This window comes from Cynocephalus volans, chromosome 1 (assembly GCF_027409185.1).
Source record: "Cynocephalus volans isolate mCynVol1 chromosome 1, mCynVol1.pri, whole genome shotgun sequence".
Taxonomy (NCBI): Eukaryota; Metazoa; Chordata; class Mammalia; order Dermoptera; family Cynocephalidae; genus Cynocephalus; species Cynocephalus volans.
The window spans coordinates 110,493,707-110,505,472 of record NC_084460.1 but is presented as its reverse complement, the minus strand read 5'-3'; the positions used below and the strand labels follow the sequence as shown (position 1 = coordinate 110,505,472).

The window sequence follows — 11,766 nt, the reverse complement described above, 5'->3', positions numbered from 1 at the left end:
ACCTATTGGGTTACCCAGATTATCTTATATAGCTCTTATTAAGTGGCATTCATTTTATGTGTGAGCCTGGTATTCTCAAGGAGGAAAGGTGTGTGTGTGTGTGTGTGTGTGTGTGTGTGTGTGTGTGTGTGTGTGTGTGTGTGTGTGTGTGTGTGTGTGTGTGTGTGTGTGTAGCAGTGATCTGGAAGTAGGAAGAATACCCAGATTGTGTTGAAAGATACATTAATTAAGAAATTCTGTAGGATGGTTTCTTCAGTTTAACTTTGACTGTGATCCAAAAGGTATAGAAGGTTGATAATCCAGTATAACTTGTAGACCTTAATGAAAGGATACTATTTTGTGCTTTCCTGCAGTACATTTGTCCTCAGAACAAGTGAAAGAACCAATTTAGTATAACAAGCTCATCTGAGCCCTGATAATTTAGAATTTTGTTCTCAAAAGAACTGAGTAAGGATATCCTTTTAAAGGGCCAACTGAGTGTTTAAGGCATTGCTGTCAATGAGAAGAGAGAACTGCTCTCAGAATCAGCTCTACTCCAAAGCTATGGTTATGCCTTTTTAAAAAATGATTATTACCTTCTAAATTGAAGTGATCCCACAGAAGACTGGGTCTGAGGCTTGGTGAAGGACATTGTGAGTAAAGGACACAGAGGAAGTTGGGTTTAGAGGTGGTCAGTGCATGTGGCTTTTCAAGTCTCCCCAACTACTCCCAGCAGACGTGTTTAGTCTGATGATACTCAATGTTCTACCCACTTAGGATGGGAAGCTTACCAAGCCTTCTGTATCTCTAACTACATTATCCTAAAATTCCAGCATATTAACTCATAGTTGCAAAACCTGCCTCTCACAAGCCAGACCATCTGGATCTAACATTCAGGATCCGGGAACTATCCTTGCTAAACCATCAGCACTATCTTGCCACGTTGGCTACGGATGATATAAAAATGACTAGTCATCATACACATGCAGACATTTTGCAAAAGTGTAAGGAAGAGAAGGCTGTAAGGGGCGTTTGCATTCAGCTCTCTGTAATGGCAAGAGGTATAATAGAGTCTGAGCAAAGCATGTTTGGCCAGATCTTACTACATAAATGGGAGGAAGACATGTCTGGGTTGTGGATTGCCATGATGCTTACAAGCATAACAAAACCTAACTGCATTTGTTTTTGCTGTAGCCTTAGTCAACAGCTTTCCAAAGAGAAGCTGCTACCCCCAGACCTTGCTGTGGGACCCATTTGGTTGTTTACATACCTGTCTAGTATATCACAAGGCATAGGCAACTACTGACTAGCTGCCGGAATCAGAAAGTGTAATAACTGTTATAATTGTTTCCTCACAGAGTAAAGGTGAGGGCTTTTATAATAGGGTGTTCTGGTACTGTGAACCAGAAATGGCAAATATTACTGTTTTTAGAAGTTTGTGGAACAATGTGATACTCAGAAAAAACTTATTTTGTATGAACACAAGAAACAGGTATACATATTCCAGATTTTATTAATGCTATTCGAGGATTTGTGGATGGGAATTTAAAAGCACAATCTGCACTGATCAGTTTCATATAGTGATTTTCAACCTTTTTTTCATCATCTGCCTTTCCACAAAGATACTTTCTGTATTATCTCTCAAAATTTAAGGCAAATTAATGAATATTCCTATCACCCATAGGGAAGGGTTAATTGAAAAGAGTAAGATCTTATTGCTAACTACTTTGAGCACTTGATATTTTCTTTTCAAATTGATTTAGAGACAGGCAGCATCTTTGCTTCTTTGGAGTAGAAAATTTAGACTGGTAAAGGGATTTTCCCCTTTCCTTTAAATTTATGAAAAAATTAAAGCACTATTTTTTTACATTGGATACATTTCGGGTATTTTAAAATCAGGAACAGAGGCTGTAAACAGTCTGAATTTTAAACAGCTTGTTAAACGAGTTTCCAGAAATTTAGATTAAACTTGTTTGTTTCAACTTTTAAAGCTATTTAATTTTGTGAGCTAACTACATTAGGAACTAAAGTGAAAGAAGTTATATCTTGGAAGTTCACAAACTTTTACATTTTATACTTTAGGTATTGATTATATAAGTAGATGCAGGTAGTAGTGAGACACTAGTGGAAAGGATTAGTGCAGTGGCATTTGACTTACATGACTGAATGGGAAAGAAACAACCAGCAATCTCATTATGCATTAAAATGTGCATTAAAATACAAATGTAGTCACTACCCAGACTAAAAAATAGAAAACTGCTAACATCTCGGAAATATCTGCATATTGCTTCCAAATAAGAGCCCCTCTCTTCCATACAGGTGATCACTGTCCTTAATTGTGTAGTAATTCCTTTTTTCATACCAGTGGTTCTCAAAGTATAGTCTTGCATCAGCATCATCTGGGAATGTATTAGAAACTTCTTGGGCCCTTTCCCAAATATGTAAAAATTTATATATTTTTTGTGGGGTACATATTTATGTGATAAAAATGTAAAGCAGTGATTCTCAAACTTTAGCAGGTATCAGAATGACCTGAATGGCCTATGAAAACACAGATGCTGGGCCCTACTTCCAGAGTTTCTGATGATCCCTTTCTGTTGTCTGTTTTAATCCTTAATTCTAATTTTCTTACATGCTGGGTATGTTTGATCCTGTGCTAGTCATTGCACTTGAAATGTCATTTTGTATGAATAACTGTCAGGTCATTTTGTAATTGTTAGGTCTTCATTATAAAGAACATATTTTGCTCCAAAGAATATTTGTATTTGCTTCTGCCATACACCTGCAGGCACTACAAGTCTGGGGCTATCTGTTCAGCTTGATATTTCCTGGACAACTCAGGGGAATCTTACCACATTTGAATTCTCTTCATACTATTCCAATTCTTGCTCACCTTCACTCTGAGATCTTGGATCCCAGATTGTTGCAGAGAAAGGTCTGTCAGACTCTCCAACTTATATGGACCCAGAGTTTTGTTTTCTGTCTCCTTCTGTACTCTGAAGGGCTATCAAAATGGAGATTCTGATTTTCTGGGATTAGCTAGGGCTTTCAGGGAAAAAGTGACTTTAGACTTGCTTGCTTCTCTAGATTTTTGACTTCTGTTTACTTTTGGCCTGATAATTTCTTACTATTTTGTAATTTCTTTGATGCTTTTAAAAAGATTATTTTAAACATATTTTATCCAGTTTTTTAGTTATTTTCAACTTGGAGGACTGATCAAATAACCTGAACCACCATTACTAGAAATAGGAAATCCAGAAAACAAATTAACAGTACACAGTATTTTTTTAAAATACTGTGGTTTTTTCAAAACATTAAAAAGTGATGGATGTTTATATCCACGGAAAAAAGTTCTCTGTTTAGTCAACAAGTTTAACCAGACATGGGACACACAAAATGGTTTTGATACAAAAACTCTCCTTGTGAAAAGATTCTCAGGATTCCATATTAATGACATGTAACCACTCCAAAGTGCCCTGATATTTACTCAGTGGTTCCCAAGGAGTGCTTCCCACAACTTCAGAAAGCCTCACAAAATGCAGAGATGTGCCTAGTACAGGATCCATTTTGCAATTTGCAGCACTTCCTATGAGGTTTGATCTTCCCATAACTTTAACCAGGCTGGAAAAACACATTTAGAAAGCATCAGTGGTATGCACTCTTATCCATAGAAAGGTTTCAGTCTGGAATAGCATATGGAATGCCCCAAATTGCTTACTCTCAAGTCCTAAATATTCAGTAGATAAGAGTTTAAATACCTCCTGTTCCCTCCAAAATTATATCACATAATCTTTTTCTTCCTGTTTGACTCCCATGTCGTGTTGATCTGTTGAGAAAGGCAAAATTCTCAAAGAGACAGTACTCCTTCCCAACCTTTTCCTGACAGGTAAGAACACATTTCTTCTAGGCAAAAGGATGAGTCTGTTATATTTATCTTTAGATATCTTTTGGAGCGGATTGGAGATGGAAATGTATAAATGCTACACATGTCCATTTGGAAGGTAAACTGGTAGGCTTTTCATAGGTCAGAGGTGATATACCTCATCTTGCATAATTGGTGCTTGACAATTAGGATTTGTAACAATCCCTGCAGGCTACGGTCGAGGCAAGAGAGAATAACTCTGATAGCTATTTCTAAAGTATTTTAAGGATGCTTGACAGTCACTTGATGAATGTCAGAATCTCTTAAAGATGGTAGGATTGATTATGGTGAAACTCATGGCCCCTGTAAGCTTGTGGGTCAGCATTAAGTGTCAGAATTATTTGTGATTGTAGTAAGCATTAGCTCATCTCAGGTAAAGGCTATAAGCCAACTAGTTAGGGTAGAGAATAGCTTAAGGTAGTAGAACAGATGCCCTGAATCTGTGGGTTTATGGGACCAGGACTGTGGGTCCCACCAGATCAGAGGGTTACTGAGACTACTGAGAGTCCAGAGTGCTAACCATTACACCATGGAACCCCACTTACTGAGACTACTCAGTATGTTTTTTGTTTGTTTGGTTTTTTAATCAGTTGACAGACAATGTCACTGATATCTAAACCAGTAAACCTATGTCCTAACTATCTTGTTACTAGACCTAAAGTTTATGTTTTGAATATAGACTTTTAAACTCTACCACAGAATGTAGGAACTCTCCAGTTCAGACCTACAAATAACAGGGTGCTTTTCATATAACATCAGGCTTTTCAGCCACAGGGCTTCCTTCTTATGTTACAAGGAAAGTCATGGCCAACCACAGTCCACCCCTTAGTTGATAACTTTTGTCTAGATCAACATGTTGACCTCCAGACCAACATGATGCCACCATTTATTATTTGCATACAACTTATCACTTAAAAATAGAAATATTGCTTTCACAGATATAAAATTTCTTATTATAAATTCCTGCTTTACTAAAAGGTGTGGAGAAGAGGAGAGGATGGGGCAGAGATAGTAGTGTACCTTCCCTATCTTCATTACCCATTCAGCATTTCCAGGCCTATCTTGTTATTTTCTCTATTAGCCTGTAGACTCCTGCAGGGATACTTATGGCTTGGTTTCCAGTGCTTTATATCCCATGAAACACTTATATCTCAACCACACCTCAGTCTAAACACCACCTTACTTACCCACTAGTCTGCCACTTGCACATAAAGTCTCCTATTCCCAAATGTTCCACATGGGGAAAGTGTACTAATTTGTGGACACTGGCCTCCCTGCTAGGGGCAGTTGTCTCATAACTGTCTGAAGTTTGGGTATTAGGGTTAAAGGGCAGACTGTATAGTTGGCACTCTTTTGTTTCTCTTTGTATTTATGAATTACCCATTAATTTGAGCTTTTTCCACCCCATCTTTTAATATCTAGACCAATGGGTTTTCCTACCAAGAACTTCCTATTTCTCTTTTTTAGATTTCCACCTATCTATTTTCTTTTGGTTATTTTAGGAGCTGAAATTCCCAGAAGTCTTCCTAAGTCATCTTTTCCAAAATTGTATATAGGAAAGACTGCTAGTTATCCACCCCTCTGTTTGTTTTTATTTTTTCTTTATTAACAAAACTTGGTTTGCATGGGGGGTGAAGGGTGTCAATGTGCTCAACTGAAGTATATTGTTCATTCGTCACTACTGACAAAGATGGTGGTGTAACACAGTTCTTGTCAATAAGGCGTACCTAAAAGTGTTGAGAGGAATTTCTAGCAAAGCTCCTAAAAGGGGGGTAGCCTCTAGGAATGTGTTATTTTGCCTTTCTTTCTTCTGCTTCTTCCTGCCTGCATCAAAGAGGAGATGCTGGACATAGGTTAGACATCCTGTGAGGTGACCATGAGAGAAAAGCCAAGAGAACAGCTTGGGTCACATCTGAAAAAACTGGGTTAACAGGGCAGATAGGTGCTATGTGTGTACTTGGAAATTCACCCTGTAATTTTTGCATACTACCATTACCCTCACCATCTTAAGGTTGGTGGGGTGAAGCCTTTTCATAACAGATTCATACTATCTGTACATCTCCAACATCGGGAGGGGGGTTGTTTTGGTTTGGTTTTTGTTGTTTTTTTTTTTTTTTTTTGCACCTAAATCCATTAAAAATAATTATTTGTGCCTCTTTCCCCCAAGTCCAGAACTTGATACTTCTTAATAAGGGGGGGTTCAAGTTCCTCCAGAGGAGTAGTGGCAGGCAATTTGAAAGCAGTTCAACAGACAGCAGCATGGTCAGTTTTGACAATTAGAAATATGAATGTATCATGACATGGTTTTACAATGCATTATCTGTTTTAAATGTACAGATTTATATCTAAAGCTTTGTGGGGGTGCATTACTTGCTTTTTAGTTTTATATTTTCAGCCAATTATTACTGTTTTGTACTACTTGTAATAGTTGAACATTGGAACAGATTTAAGATCTTCAAATATAAAGGATTATTGTGACAACTTACAAAGTTGCAACAAAATGTCATATATTAGATGAGCCATGGTTACAAAATACAATGTCTCTGTTTATATATCTTTTGTGGAAGACTATTATATCAAGCTGTTAATATTTTTTTCTACATATATGAGGTAATAGTTTTCTTATTCTATTGCTTTTATTTAATTTTTCTGTAACGAGCTTACTTTTTTAAGAAGAACTTTTTTAAAAGACAAAAAAATTTCTCTTGATGGACATCTGATAAGAGAAGCAGAAGAATGTTGCTGAGAAATGGGTAGCATCAAGTCAGGAACAGGAGGAATAAAGGAGCTCCTGCTTTTGCTGCAAGCCACCCACACGGTCAGACTAGTTAGACTGCTGCTGGCTCCGAAACTGCCCCTGCACTGCTTGTGGGGTCCTGAATGGCAGCTGTCATTAGGGGGATGCCCATTCTTATCTGCTTTTACTTCCTCATGTTACCTTACTCTATCCCATGCTAATAAAGTCTCTCTGATCCTTAAAAACTGTGCCTTCCTTTATTCAATAAACATTAGAATCTGTGTTATATGCCAATCCCCTAGGGAATGCTGAGGATACACTAGTGAGCCAAACAGACCTTCATGAAATTTCAGTCCATAGTGGAGAGAGACAGACGCTAATTAGATCATATAGATGTATATAATGGGACAGAACAGAATAAGAACCATGAAGGAAAATAGGCTACTAGGAGGTAGAGTTGCTGGGCAAGTGGGGAAACCCACGTTACATTATGCACTCAGTATGTATTCAGAACTCAATTTAAGCAGAAAACTGCAGAGTGGCAAGAGTCAGGTAAGTGAAGAATGTGGTGGGGGAATCAAGTATTTTAGGTGGAGGAAAGAGCATGCTCATTACCTGAGCAGCAATGAGCCTTATAGACATAAGGAAGTGAAGGAATGCTGGCTAGAGCAATGAAACAAAGAGAATGACTCTAGGTGATTTTGCAGAGGTAAACAGGACCAAATCACAAAGGGCTTTGTAAATCATGACAGGATTGTGTGTTTTTCCCCTAAGCAATCAGAATCCATTAAAAGGTTTTGAACTGAAAAATACTTTAATCGGGTTTAGTTTTCACTCTGGCTGTGGTGTGGAAAATAGATTGGAGGGTGAGAAGAGAGTGGGATTGGAAGGAACAGAAGGCTATTGATAAAGGGCAAACAGTACTGTCACCAGTAAAAAGCCAGTTACAGATTTTTGTCATATATGTTGCTACTCTATCTAAGTGGGACATTATCCAGAAGCAGTGGTAGATCACGGCCCAGAATTTGTAACACTGGCTGACTACTGTAGTTAACATTCTCTGCTTTTGAAATGGCTGTCATAGATAAACTGTTGGGCAGTGGTCACGTCTGAGAGTTATGAACTGAGAGTTATGAGGTAATCTTTTTGCTCTTGCCAAAGTATTGAAGCTACAGTTATAAAAAGGACTGAAGAAATAAAGTGTTTATTACATATCAGGCACTGTAGTAGGCACTGGCATATGGTGTGAGTAAAGACAGAGTCCCTACCCTCTTGGAACTCATTAAACTGGGAGCAAATACTACATCTTGCAAATTTATAATTACAAACTGTGCAATCACCATGTCTACTTGCCTTGTCAGCCACTTTGCGGGGGAGAGGAACTTAAGGAAATACTCCTCATGGATCCCAGACACAGGGCTACCTTATACAGTTTAGGTGTTGCTCAAAGATGCCTGGCAAAGGGAGTTAATGGGGACTAACACTCTGCCAGAATTCCCCTTGCCAAGCCATGCCCTTGTGCAATGCTACATCTGCCCAGAGGAAGGGTACCTTTTTCTTCGTGCTAAGGTGTCACATAGGTCAGCACCATCTTCCGATATTTGGAGGAAATTCATTATTCCCAAAATTGAATGGGAGGCTCTACTTTGTAAATGAATAGTTGCCCTAAGCACAAAAATGTATCATGGAAGAATGTCCAGGCATGAGTGAGCGTAACTGTATGCTCAGGAAAAACAAAACAAAACAACAACAACAAAAAGCATATAAAGGACTAGGACATAGATATTTTTTAAGACGTAGATAATCTTTTTAGTGAGGCTTTCATTTGCAAGAATTAGATCAGTATTATAAAGTGTCTCAGTGGTGGGACAGTGGGGGAAAAACCTGGGCTGTGAGTTACAGTGTGTTTGTATTGGGGTGAAGGAACTTGAGGGCATTACATTGGGGAAAGCTGTGGTGAAGGAAGGAGGGAGCCATGTATAAAATTAAGTATTGATTTCTGTGTCCTGAGCCTAGTTAATTGCACAAGGCTTTGCTCCTATAATCTTAAGATTTCAGACTCAGCTTTGAAATTGTGGGCTCTCAGTTTGTGGGAGTTGTCCTGCTTCAGGGAAGAATCCAACCACAATAAATCCAGAAACAGAAAGGACTAGGATTCAGGTAGCCGGATGCCACGGCTCTTCCCAACAGTCATATGACATAGGACAGCTGGAGTAGACTTCTCTGAGCCTCAGTTACTTCACCTGAAAATGGAAGAACTGATTTCCTCACTGGGTTACAAGGCTTGAATATTGGGGAAAAAAGCTTTGTAAACTGAGTGGAGATAAAACAGGTTACTTTTTCACAAAATGCTGAGTTTCAGAGTTTCAGAGATCTGACTCTAAGCTGAGCTGTGCTGGCTGGGTTGGCTGAACCACTCTACCGTGGTATGGTCTGTTTCTGAGTGCAGGTCTAGGCTCACCTGCCCTCGGGCTACAACAAGGGCTGTGACTTCACTCTAGCATTGATGATTGAAGAAATTTTGATAGTTTTCCATTATGACCCAAAACAATAGGTAGTTCCCTGATTCTGACAGGTTATGTTCTGAGCCTTGACCATCTGTCTTCTGATGGAATCTGTGGTCACCTAGAGAAGATCTTTGCTCCTTTTGATGGAACCCAAAAAATCGAGGTAACTCTCAGAAACCAGCACCAAACTTAATAGAGGGCACATATCTGGTATAAAAAGATACAGATGCCCTTTTTTAGTATATACGAGAATATATACTTAAAATTGTATGATGATGCAAATGATGAACATACAATGAGTTAGGTCTGCAAAAAGTGTGACTTTAGATGTCAGGGGTCCCCAAACCTCCCCAATCCTGCCAGTCTCAGACCGAAGATGAGCTCTTTGGGGACTCAGATTATGTCTCCAGAACACATCAGTTCTTTATTTCAAGCATCCTTTTTTAAGTCTGCATTGAACAGCCTTTTCCTACGATCATTACTGAAACCCAGGCAGAGGGGTGGGCTGGAAAGCAGAGTGCTGAGAACTCCTCCCATGAGTATATTACATGATTCTTCACCCTAGTGGCAAGCTTGGGATTCAAGATGGGAGGTGAGCACCTCTTTTGTGTCTGGAATGCTCTGTGAAGGCTGAAAAAAATGTAACTATTATATAAGGAAACTTCGAAAAGTTTGTGGAAAAGTGGAATTAAAAGATAAAAATGTAAACTTTATTTCTCAATGTAAGCTCCATCAAGTTCAATTCATGTCTGTAAGCAATAATACCAGCCATTTAGTCCATCCCTAAAGAACAAAGGGTCCTGGTAATTTAATCATGTCAATGCAGGGTTTGGGTTTGTTTTTTTTTTTTTTTTTTTACATTATTAACAGAAGAAAACTGAGTTCTCTTTAAAGATTTTTTAGGATTAGAAAATGAAAAGAAGCCAGGAGACTACATAGGACTGTCCTGGCCTGGGCTGACCCTCAGACTCAATTCGTCATTTGCCCCCTTTCTTTGACACATTCTGAGCTGGTGAGGATCACAGGAAACATGGCAAAGATAAATAAAAGCATCTATATCAATTTTCCCCTCTTCTTGAAGCTATTGCTGAAGTAATAGCAGCTAAAATGAAGTTTAATCCCTCTGTGACTTCTAACTAGAGAAAGAACCATAAAAGGCAATTCAATGCACCTTCCCACAGTTATAGTTAGACTGCCTTCCCCTCTTTCCAAGTTGCTGAGACAAAAGTATGAAGTCCGGTCCATGCCGGTCCGAAAGGATCGTGGAGTCCAGTTTGTGCAAGGACACTACACAGATCAGCAAACTGGCAAGGTAATCCAGCTGACAGGAAGAAATGTGTCGCCCACATTGAATAAGCGCAGCAGGAGAAAGCCAACGGCACAACGGTCCATGAGGGCGAGCACCCAGCAAGATGGACCTCACGAGGCCAAAACTGAACACAAACCACAAAATGATCCTTGAACAAAAAGCCGAATCTCACCAAGCAGGGACAAGAACAACTATAAGAAAGAAATAATTGAAATGATGCAGGAATAAAATAATCTTATCTACAACTGCCATTTAAAAATGCTATATGTACCTTAAGACCCATGGAGGAGGTTTCCTTGTCTCCACACTGGAAATAATTTTGCTTCTCATGAGTAGCAGATGTCTCTATTACATGGAGCCCCTGATCTTAGCACAGATCAAGTTCCTTATTTATATGAACTGCTCTGATGCTCAGATCACACACATGAGGCTTCCTCCTCCACAATTTTATTGCGTGCACTTTTCTGTGCCTTGTTCTCACTTAGTACCTGAGGGAAATCCCTGCAAGTCAGCTCTAACTGATCTAACTATATATTTTTAAGAGCTTCATAATATATCATGGTTTGACTGTACAACCAAACCCATATTGATGGGCATTCACTTTGTTTCTAGTTTTGTTTTGTTTTGTTTTTATCATGACCAAAATACAAAACAAAACAGTGCTACATTGAATCTTTTTCATAAGTCCTTACATCCTAAAACTTTTCTTTCTATGGGACAGATTTCCAGAAGTAGGCACTTAGGCAGTTTTCAGTGTCGTAATTACAAACAATACTGCAATGAATATTCTCATAACATGTATTTTTATATTGTTGGAGGTATCTCTTCAGGATAAATCCCCAGAAATGGAGCTGCTAGATCAAAAGGTAAATTCTCATGCAATTTTGTTAGATACTGTTCAATTTCCCTCCGCAATTGTTGTAGCAATTGTTGTACTGGTTTGCATTTTCACCCACATGTGGGAGCAGCCGTTTCCTCACAGCCTTTTGTCAGAATGTTATCATACTATCTAATTTTCCTCAATTTGATGAGTGGCAAATGGTATCTCAGTGGAGTTTTAATTTGCATTCATTTGTGTGAGTGAGATAGAACATCTTTTCATGTTTCAGGGCCATTTTTATATCTGGTATAGGTATATGTCTATGTGCTGTATTCATGTCTTTTGGTCATTTTTTTTTTTTTTGTCTTTTTTTTTTTTTTACTTTTCCCCCTTAATTTTTAAGAATCCTTTATGGGTTAGAGATATTGGCACTTTATCTATGACATATGTTGCAAATATTTTCTCCAAATTTGTCAGTTGTAGTTTTACTTT

The 11,766-nt window shown here is 38.5% G+C and overlaps 1 pseudogene; it reads left to right on the top strand.

Moving 5' to 3' along the window:
• Nucleotides 1–10,252: 10,252 nt before the first annotated feature.
• Nucleotides 10,253–10,682, top strand: LOC134389023 (ribosomal protein uL24-like; annotated as a pseudogene).
• The last annotated feature ends 1,084 nt before the right edge of the window (nucleotides 10,683–11,766 follow it).